This window comes from Hemiscyllium ocellatum, unplaced genomic scaffold (assembly GCF_020745735.1).
Source record: "Hemiscyllium ocellatum isolate sHemOce1 unplaced genomic scaffold, sHemOce1.pat.X.cur. scaffold_124_pat_ctg1, whole genome shotgun sequence".
Taxonomy (NCBI): Eukaryota; Metazoa; Chordata; class Chondrichthyes; order Orectolobiformes; family Hemiscylliidae; genus Hemiscyllium; species Hemiscyllium ocellatum.
Genome location: NW_026867720.1, coordinates 1,838,860 through 1,850,827, shown reverse-complemented (window position 1 = coordinate 1,850,827; position 11,968 = coordinate 1,838,860).

Below are 11,968 nucleotides of genomic sequence, written 5' to 3'. Positions count from 1 at the left end.
TTGCCATATTTCAGTGAGAAAAATGTCAAAATCTTTTATTATTTCATTTGAAAAAATGACACGGCAGATGACGTGTCCAGTGAACTTATGCTAGTTCAGACTAATCTGGTGGGCACAGCTAGTGAGGTATGTGCAGCGCTGTCAGACGAGGAATCCAGACATTATCAAGATGTCAAATTGGCTATTTTGATTCGTTATGAATTGGTACTAGAAGCATATAGACAGAAATTCGGAAAAATAAAGACGGAACCAGGTCAGACTTACATTGAGTTTGAAAGAATTAACCACAGTCATTTTGATAGGTGGGTTATGGCCTTAAAAATGGATAAGACCTGTGAGGCTTGAAGGAAGATTAATCAGCTGGAGAAGTTAAAAGACTCACTTCCAGAGATAGGAAAAATTCATGTGAATGAATAGAAAGTTCAAGGAGTGAGAAGCGCGCAGAAATGGCAGGTAAATATGCATTGTGGCATGTGATGCAATTTAGCTTCTGGCAAGAATTTCATCCTGTGAGGGATAGAAATTGGGAGAAGGGAAGATCACACATTACACAGCGAACAGTAGCTCATAATAGTTTACCACAGGTGAAGAAAGGAGCCCAAGGGGGTTGAAAGGTGGTGAAAGGCCTCAGGTACTCTCACTATAAGGGAGTGGAACACATAATATTACAGTGCCGATGGTTTAAGAAGGGCACAGGGAAAAAGTTGTTTTCACTGCAGTTAGCTGGGACACACCATGCTGGGCGTTAAAGGAAGACATTTTGGGGAAAGATGTGGTAGAAGAGGCTAAGCCAGTGGCATTTGTAAAACTGGTAAAGGAAACCCCAAGTGCAGCCGAGGAGCTGCAGGACATTGCACGGGCTGGGTATGGAGGCAGTGCCTGATCTCTCTAAAGAATTCGCCTCTGTAGGTAAAGTTTACTCAGAAAGAACAGGGGGAGAAGGATAAGAAATTATAGTTTTGTGAGATAAGGGATCTGCTCACTCTCTATTAGTTGGGAAGTGAGGCGCCGGAAAAGCACAACAGATCAGGCAGCATCCGAACAGCAGGACAATCGAATACCAGGCAGAAACCCATTGTCCAGAACGTGGTGGGGGGACAAGGGGGCTGGAAGATAAATACGAGAGTAGTAGCTGGGCTGGTGGGAGGGTCACTGGGAAGGCAATAAGAAGATGTAGGTGGGAGTGATAGTGATATGTCGGAGGGGAGGGTGGAATCGATAGGTGGAAAGGAAGATGGACAGTTAGGGCAGTTCAAGAGGGCTGTGCTAGGTTGAACAGTTGGATCTAGGAGAGGTTGGTGGAGGGGAAATTTGGAATTTGGTGAAGTCAACGTTGATGCTGTACAGTTTGAGGGTTCCAGCTGTCCTACCACCGATAGGTGTCCTGTCACCCTCCTCTCCGACCTATCACCATCACAATGCACCTGCATCTACTAATTGCCTTCCAAGCTCCCTTTCACCCAGCTCCACCCCCCACCCTCCCATTTATTTCTCAACCTCCTTCACCCTCCCTTACGCCCAATTTCCTAATGAAGGATTGATGCCTGAAACGTCAACGCTCCTGCCCCTCGGATGCTGCCGACATGATAGGCTTTTCCAGCCCCACACTTTTCGACTCTCATCTCCAGCATCTGCCGCCCTCACTTTCTCTCACCCTCTAATAGTAAGAGTTGAAAGTTTTTTTCACTCTTTCTGGCATTATAATCAAGAACGTGATAACTTGTGGAATGGGGACAGAAATTAAACATTCCCTTGTGTAACATCAGGTTGGAATGCCAAATCAAGTTTGGGAAAGTAACAGTGACAGTGAGTAACAGAGTGTCAGTTCTAGGAATAGAGCTTGTTCTTGGGAACGATTTAGCAGGAAGCAAGTTGGGAGGGGCACCCCTTGTGGTGGAGAAGACAAAGGAAGATGAGGGAATTGGTGAGTTAAAGGAAAATTACCCAGGATATTTTCCAGACTGTGTAGTAACAAGATCCCACTGTCATAAGTTACAGCAGGAAGAAGAAATGAACTCAAAAGACAAATGAGTTGATGCTCAGTGAACTGACACCCTGTTTGATGTAACGGTGCAGGAAAAACCTGAACAGGCAGAGGATCAGGCAAAGGTGTTTAGTCCAGAAAGTCTAATGGACTTACAACAGATATATACACACACACACATTCACACACACATATACATGCACACACACAGAAAAGGAATCAGAATATATTGTTGAACGTTATTAACTTAAACATAGAATCATAAAATTAAAATGGAGACCCCGATAGGTTACTGCAGAAGGGAAATGCGCCGAAGTGCACCAGATTGTGTTAGCAGTAATGTACAGTGTTACGGGTCGCACATAAACTCTCTGCAGGCGGTCACCTAGGTGTACAGAAGACTCAGGCTAAGGTACAGAAGCATTTCTAATGGCCTGGAATGCACAAGGACGCGGTTCATTTTTGTTGTAAGTGACATACATACCAAATGGTAGGTAAGTCCCAGGCAGTAATAAAACCAGCAGCTTTGTTGCCAATTCTTGGATTCGAAATACCCTTCATGTGGGTTATGATTAAATGTGTAGCTCCCCTTTCTAAAGTAAAAGTGGAAACCAATATTTGCTGACCATAATGGATGCGTCTACCAGATTTCCAGAGGCAATTCCATTATTGGAGTGTTAAGGCAAAAATGAAGGTGGAGGGGTTGGTAGCTTTCTTTACTCGCTGTGGACTGCCCAGAGAGATTTAGTAAGACCAAGGGTCTCATTTTATTGCTCAGCTGTTTGAGGAAGTCATGGATATCTTAGGCATACAGCACTTCAAATAAAGTGCGTCCCATCCTGAATCCCAGGGAGCCTTGGAAAGTTAGCATCAGACACTGAGGATCATGCATACAGCGTACTGTCAGGATTACCTGAATGGTTGGGATAAAGGTGCCCCATTAAATTGTTTGCCGTTAGAGATGCCCCAAATAAATCTACTCACTTTACTTCATTTGACGTAATATTCGTACATGAAGTGAGAGGTCCTTAGAAATTAATTAAATATAAATTGACAGGACCAAAGTCAGACATCTCACACTTGGATTATGTATCAGAGGTGAGGGAGAGATTGGATGGAGTAGGTGAGTTAGTTAAACAGCACATGAAGAGGGCACAGTGTAGAGTGACGCAGGTGGCAGATAAAAACTCTGAAACTTTGATGATTTCTCGTGGGGATGACGTATTAGTTTCGCCACCAATGGTAAGAAAACCATTCAAAGCCAGGCCCCTTTCAAATTAAAAAAAAGTGTGAAGTCAGTTAAACTACCTGGTAAAGATACCGGAGATGACAAAAAAACTTTATCGAGTATTTCATCTGGATGTATAATGCACCAGTCACATTTAACACTCAAGAATAGAGGGGTGGCCATATGAACAAATTGTGCAACTTATCTGTATGATGTAGTGATCTTCAGCAAGTGATTGAAAGCTCACATGTTACAGTTGGCAGAGCATGTTGAACGATTACAAGAAGCAAACTTGGTAATAAACTTAAAGAAAACAGAATTCGCGAAGGCAGAGGTGACGTTCTTGGGACATTACATTGGACATGGAAGGTTGACCCCATGGAGCACAAAAACGAAGGGCTTTGAGGAATTTCCACGAACATCCTCGAAGAAGGAGGTGCTTCGATTTTTGGAACTGAGTGGTTTCTATCGGAAGTTTGTTCAAAACTTCAGCAGCGTCTTGGCAACCCTGATGGATTTAATGAAGAAGAACACAGAATTGTGGTGGACAGAACAATGCCAGGAGGTATTTGAGAATTTTAAAGCAGGTTTAATCAATACACCAGTTTTAGCTGCACCAAATATTCTGAAAACCTTTGAAAATTGTGTTTGATGCTCGGGATATGGGGGTCAGAGATGTATTGATATGGAAAAAGGTGATGGAATTGAATGGCTAATTGGCTACTTGTCGAATAAACTCAATATCCAACAGAGAAAAAAAATAGAAAATCTCCATTATTGAACAAGAATTATTATGTTGCACACTGGCCTGACAATATTTTAATATGTATATGACAAACAAATTGTCGGAGATGGTTGTGGACAACAACAAATCTCTCGCATTTTTTTGAATATTTACAGACCAGAATATGAGACTATTTCATTGCAGTCTTACCTCACCAACTTTAAACTTACAAAGTGTACATGCTGTGTCTCCTATAATGTGATAGCAGATATGTTTTCGCGGATTTAAAGGAAAAAGTGTAGATAAGATTTGACTTATTCCAGTGTTGTATTGGTTTGCAGAATTAATATGAATGATATAACTGAGATTAACACTTTGGTATTTCATAAAATTGGGATTAAGAGTTAGAGGAAAACAAATGTTGCCATCTTTTCATTCAGCTAGTTCATTTTATTTTCTGAAGCGGGGAGATGTTATGAAGACAAAAACATACATGGACACTTTAAAACAGATCGAGTTTTACTGAGTAGAAATTAAAGCCACAGATGCCAGCTGAAGGTCACACTGTTCCACATGTCACCATTAGCTGAGAAATGGATTCCTGAGTTTTGGTTGCTGTTTTGACAGCCATACAAATGTAACCAAAGAGTTTAAATAACACTCAGGATACCAGAAGCCAACAGAATTTGAATATTATTGTTTGGACACCTGGAAAGCAATCAAATTATGAGAATTATTATATCATGGGGAGTATATAAACCCAGCATTTTGAACACTAGAGAGAGCTACTGCCATCCAACAGTAGAGCAACTGCTGTAGAGCAGGAGTGCTAACTGACCATCTCAAACACACTCTATCAAAGACACATGTTCATGCAAACCTCTTTGCAATAAAAAAAATGAACCAAGGAGATCAGCAGCTGAAAGAGTGAATACAGCGGGGAAGATAGAGACTGTATGGTCTTGAGATTGTAATGTTTAATATGTGGGTTGTTGGAACAACATACTTTTTACAGAGTTCGAGTCAGATAGTAAGTAGCTAAGAAAAGAGGGGCTTGTATTTGTGAATAGCTGTTGTTTAGTTTTCACTAATAAAGTTAAGAAATAAACTTGTTAATCTTTGTTTAAATAGTGGAATGTAGGAGATCTGTGTCGCTCATATTTTAACAGATTACGAGGTGAGGCGACCTTTTCTGGGTGTTTGGTTTTAATTAACAGAAGGGTTCGACTCCACCTTGTAAATGTCCATCCACGCTAACCCCATTTCCCTCCACCACAACTCCTATACTCAATGCTCTGACTGATTAAGGCAAATGTGTCAAATGTGTTCAGTACCGCACTGTCTGCATTCAACTTCACTTTCAAGGAACAATGTACCTGCAGCCTTATGTCCATTTGTTTCACAACACTCCCCAGGCCCTTACCATTAAGTGTATAATTTCTGCTCACAAGCCTCCAGTCTGAAAAATATCCCTCTTCCTTCAAGCCAATTGTGATGAGCTTCTTCTGTCTCCCATGTGACTGAAACTTCCTAATCTGCCTACCAATCGGAATGTTATGAACACCTTGCTGAGGTCCACATAGACAATGTCTACCAAACTGCCTTCATCAATCTTCTTTGTCACCTCTTCATAAATCTCAATCAAATTAATGAGACATTAATGAGATCAGTCCTTGCCTTCCCAAACGTATGTAAATGCTATCCCACAGAATCCCTTCGAACAACTCACCCACCACTGACATCAGGCTCACCGGTCTATAGTTCCCCGGCTTTTTGGGTCACTATTTCCTTTTCTAGCCCCACTCCTCCACTGCTCACAACAAATGTTAAATGTAACCAGGTCGGTGATATGGCCGATGATATCGGTCTCAGACTGGGTCAGGGTCAGTTTTAGGAACAAGTCAGGCTAGTTTCTGTAATCTGCTAAAACAACACGTTTACGATCCAGAGCAATGTTACTCCAACTATGATGGAAAGATGGATGGCAAACTGTTTGCGTATTGCAAATAAAGACTCGATATTTCCCATTCTAAAAACACACACACACACACACACACACACACAAATCTGTGCAATTTCACGTTGAAAGAACCTTATCCAAATATTAGTGTAACTCATGACAAAAGGAAAAATTGAGAGATTGTCCAAAATGTGATTCTGCTTCTGAAGATATTCTACTCACACAGCTGCTAGCAATGGGATTTTATCCTGGGAGAGTTGGATTTGGCTGAATTCCCTTTGCATTAGGCTGGCAGGAGGTTCCAGGTTAGCACAGTGGCTCAGTAGTTCACACTGTTCCATCACAGCATCAGGGACATGAGTTCAATTCCAGCCTCGGGTGACTATCTGCGTGGAGTTTGGATCTTCTCCCCTTGTCTACGTGAGCTTCTGACGGGTGCTCCCGTTTCCTGCCACAGCCCAAAGCTGTATAATTCAAGTGGATTGGTCAAATAGTCCATCGTGTTCCGCGATTTCTACTTTAGGTGCACTAGTCAGTGGTAACTGTAAGGGCATGGGAAGGTTACTCTTTGGAAAGTTGGTATGTACTTGTTGGGCCGAAGGGCTTGTTTCCACACTGCTGAGATTCTATAAAAATAAGAATGGTAACAATAACAGTAGAGTTTTGTTTTAGCTCGTACACGTTACTATGATGAGGAATAATGAAGGAGAGAGAGTGCAACAGGCAGTTTCTTCTCGGGCAGGTGACATTTTCTCCCTCTCTGAGTTGAATCACACAATAATGTCATTCTCTCCCAAACTGGACCATGTGAGGTCTCCTTGTACATTGTCCAAACTATGTCTCCATCATATTCCCTGTTCCATGTCGGTGCATCATTGCTGCTGTCATACACAGAGCCATACCCTGAGCAGAAAATGGTCTCGGTCAATTTGAAGATATGTTTATATGGCCCTGCGTCATTAAAAAATAAAACGTTTAATGTATTCAGAATACATAGAACATAGAACAGTCCTGCACAGAACAGGCCCATCAGCCCACCATGTTGTTCCGACCACTGATCCTCATGTATGCACCCTCACATTTCTGTGACCATATGCATATCCAGCAGTCTCTGAAATGTCCCCAATGACCTCGCTTCCACAACTGCTGCTGGCAACGCATTCCATGCTCTCACAACTCTCTGGGTAAAGAACCCGCCTCTGACATCCCCTCTATACTTTCCTCCAACCAGCTTAAAACTATGACCCCTCGTGTTAGCCATTTCTGCTCCGGGAAATAGTCTCTGGCTATCAACACTATCTATGCCTCTCATAATCTTGAATATCTCAATTAGGTCCCCTCTCCTCCTCCTTTTCTCCAATGAAAAAAGTCCGAGTTCAGTCAACCTCTCTTCATATGATAAGCCCTCCAGTCCAGGCAGCATCCTGGTAAACCTCCTCTGAACCCTCTCCAAAGCATCCACATCTTTCCTATAATAGGATGACTAGAACTGGACACAGTATTCCAAGTGCGGTCTAACCAAAGTTTTAAAGAGCTGCAACAAGATCTCACGACTGTTAAACTCAGTTCCCGTGTTAATGAAAGCCAAAACACCATATACTTTCTGAACAACCCTGTCCACTTTGGTGGCCATTTTAAGGAATATATGTACCTGCACACCAAGATCTCTCTGTTCCTTCACACTGCCAAAAATCCTATCCTTAATCCTGTACTCAGCTTTCAAATTCGACCTTCCAAAATGCATCACATCGCATTTATCCAGGTTGAACTCCATCTGCCACCTCTCAACCCATCTCTGCATCCTGTCAATGTCCCGCTGCAGCCTACAACAGCCCTCTACATTGTCAACGACACCTCCAACCTTCGTGTCATCTGCAAACTTGCTGACCCATCCTTCAATGCCCTCATCCAAGTCATTAAAAAAATTACAAACAGTAGAGGCCCAAGGACAGAGCCCTGTGGAACATCACTCACCACAGACTTCCAGGCAGAATATTTTCCTTCCGCTACCACTTGCTGTCTTCTGCTGGCCAGCCAATCCTGTATCCAAACAGGTAACACAGATACCGGTGTTAAAATGAATGTTTTATTTTAACAAATACAGAAATTGCTGGAAAAGCTCGGCAGGTCTGTCAGCATCCAGATGACTTTTACATGATGGAGTTGTACCAGCCTCCACCACTTCCTCTGGCAGCTCAGTCCATACACGCACCACCCTTTATGTGAAAAGGTGCCCCTTAGGTCTCTTCAAAATCTTTCCCCTCTCACTTTCCACCAATGTCCTCTAGTTTTGGACGCCCCTAACCTGGGGAAAAACCTTGACTACAAACCCTATCCATGACCGTTCTGATTTTATAAACCTTTACTGCTGTGAAATGTGACTTCAATCAACAAGAATGGCTGTACTTCCAATAATCCTGGGCCGAAATGCTGAAATGCAACACTGACACCTGTTCTTTCTCCATCAAGTCACAATTATAAAACCACTTTAATCGGTTTGTTCAGATATATTAGGTGACACTTCTTTGGGATTTACACCTAGACCTTTGTGCCCAGAGGTAGGGACACGAACACCACTCGGCAATACCCATAAAGCTGTAACAGTATTCTACATAGAACATAGAACATAGAAAGATACAGCGCAGTACAGGCCCTTCGGCCCTCGATGTTGCGCCGACCGAATCCTACCTAACCTACACTAGCCCAATAACTTCCAAATGCCTATCCAATGCCCGCTTAAATGACCATAAAGAAGGAGAGTTCACCACTGCTACTGGCAGGGCATTCCATGAACTCACAACCCGTTGTGTAAAGAATCTACCCCTAACATCTGTCCTATACCTACCACCCCTTAATTTAAAGCTGTGTCCCCTAGTAACACCTGACTCCATTAGCGGTAAAAGGTTCTCAGTGTCGACCCTATCTAAACCCCTAATCATCTTATACACCTCTATCAAATCTCCCCTAAACCTTCTCTTCTCCAATGAGAACAGCCCCAAGTGCCTCAGCCTTTCCTCATAAGATTTTCCTACCATTCCAGGCAACATCCTGGTAAACCTCCTCTGCACTCGTTCCAATGCCTCCACATCCTTCCTATAGTATGGCGACCAAAACTGCACACAATACTCCAGATGAGGCCGCACCAGAGTCTTATACAGTTGCAACATGACCTCAGGACTCCGGAACTCAATTCCTCTACCAATAAAGCCCAGTACACCATATGCCTTCCTCACAGCACTATTTACCTGGGTGGCGACTTTCAGAGATCTGTGTACATGGACACCAAGATCCCTCTGCTCATCCACACTACCAAGTAGCCTACCATTAGCCCAGTAATCCATCTTCTTGTTACTCCTACCAAAGTGAATGACTTCACACTTAGCTACATTGAATTCCATTTGCCACATTTCTGCCCAGCTCTGCAACTTATCTATATCCCGCTGTAACCTACCACTTCCTTCCTCACTATCCACAACTCCACCGACTTTTGTGACATCCGCAAACTTGCTTACCCAGCTTTCAAGCCCTTCCTCTAGATCATTTATAAAGATAACAAAAAGCAATGGTCCCAAAACAGATCCTTGTGGTACACCGCTAGTAACTGCACTCCAAGATGAACATAGTCCATCAACTACTACCCTCTGTCTCCTTCCAGCCAGCCAATTCCTAATCCAAACCTCTAATGTATCCTCAATGACATACCTACGTAAGTTTAGCATTAGCCTACCATGGGGAACCTTATCGAACGCCTTACTAAAATCCATATACACAACATCTACTGCTTTACCCTCGTCCACTTCCTTAGTCACCTTCTCAAAGAACTCAATAAGGTTTGTGAGGCACGACCTGCCCTTCACAAAACCATGCTGGCTATCCTTGATCACGTTATTCCTATCCAGATGTTCATAAATCTTATCCCTTACCATTCTCTCTAAGACTTTGCCCACCACTGAAGTCAGACTCACTGGCCTATAGTTACTAGGGCTATCCCTACTCCCTTTCTTGAACAAGGGGACCACATTCGCTATCCTCCAGTCCTCTGGTACTATTCCCGTTGACAATGACGACATAAAAATCCAGGCCAATGGCTCTGCTATCTCTTCCCTAGCTTCCCATAGGATCCTAGGGTAAATGCCATCAGGCCCAGGAGACTTATCTATTTTCATCCTCTCCAATATTCCCAGAACCTCTTCCCTGCATATTTCCAGGCCATCCATTCTAATCATTTGTGACTCCATATTCACATCAGCAACAGTGTCCTGTTCCTGAGTGAATACTGATGAAAAGTATTGATTTAGTGTCTCTCCAATCTCCTCCGCCTCCACACACAACTTCCCACTACTATCCTTGACTGGACCGATACCTACCTAGTCATCCTTTTATTCCTGACATACCGATAGAAAGCCTTTGGGTTTTCCCTAATCCTACCAGCTAAAGACTTTTCATGTCCCCTTCTCGCTTCTCTTAGCTCTCTCTTTAGATCCTTCCTGGCTACCTTATAACTCTCTATCGCCCCAACTGAACCTTCACGCCTCATCTTTACATATGCCGCCTTCTTCCCTTTCACAAGGGATTCCAATTCCTTACCAAACCACGGCTGCCTCACAAGGCCCTTTACACCATGCCTAACTGGTACATACTTATCGAGGACACGTAGTAGCTGCTCCTTGAACAATCCCCACATCTCATTAGTGTTCTTCTCTTGAAGCCTGTTTTACCAATCCACACATCCTAAGTCATGCCTCACTGCATCATAATTTCCCTGCCCCCAGCTATAACTCTTGCCCTGCGGCGCACACTTATCCCTCTCCATCACTAAAGTAAAAGTCACCGAGTTGTGGTCACTGTCCCCGAAGTGCTCACCTACCTCCAAAGTCTAACACCTGGCCTGGTTCATTACCTAGAACCAAATCCAGTATAGCCTCACCTCTTGTTGGCCTGTCTACATATTGTGTCAGGAAACCCTCCTGCACACATTGGACAAACACCGACCCATCTAATGAACTCGAGCTATAGCTCTCCCAGTCAATATCTGGGAAGTTAAAGTCCCCCATAACAACCACCCTGCTACCCTCACTCTTTTCCTGAATCATCCTCGCAATATTATCCTCTACTTCTCTAGGACTATTAGGAGGCCTGTAGAAAACACCTAACAGGGTGACCTCACCTTTCCTATTTCTAACCTCAGCCCAAACTACTTCAGATGGCAAGTCCTCTTCCATCGTCCATTCTACTGCTGTAATACTATCTTTGACAAGTAATGCCACACCTCCTCCTTTTTTACCCCCATGTCTGATCCTACTAAAACATTTGAACCCTGGAACGTGCAACAGCCATTCTTGTCCCTGTTCTACCCACGTCTCTGTAATGGCCACAACATCGAAGTCCCAGGTACCAACCCACGCTGCAAGTTCACCTACCTTATTTCTTATACTTCTGGCATTGAAGTATACACACTTCAATCCACCCTTCTGTTTACAGGCACCCTCCTTCGAGATCGCTGCATTATTCATAACCTCCCTACACTCAAGGTCCTGTACCCTAAAGCTACAGTCCAGGTTCCCATGCCCCGGTGGAGTTAGTTTAAACCCTCCCAAAGAGCACTAGCAAACCTCCCCCCAAGGATACTGGTGCCCCTCAGGTTCAGGTGTAGACCATCCTTTTTATAGAGGTCCCACCTTCCCCAGAAAGAACCCCAGTTGTCCAGAAACCGGAATCCCTCCCTCCTGCACCATCCCTGTAGCCACACATTTAACTGCTCTCTCTCCCTATTCCTCGACTCTCTATCACGTGGCACGGGTAACAAACCAGAGACTACAACTCTGTTTGTTCTAACTCTGAGCTTTCAACCTAGCTCCCTGAAAGCCTGCCTGACATCCTCACCCCTCTTCCTACCTATATCGTTGGTGCCAATGTGGACCACGATCTGGGGCTGCTCCCCCTCCCCCTTAAGGACCCGGAAAACACGAGCAGCGACATCACGTACCCTTGCACCTGGGAGGCAACATACCAAACGTGAGTCACTGTCGCCCCCACAAAACCGTCTGTCTGTACCCCTCACTATCGAGTCCC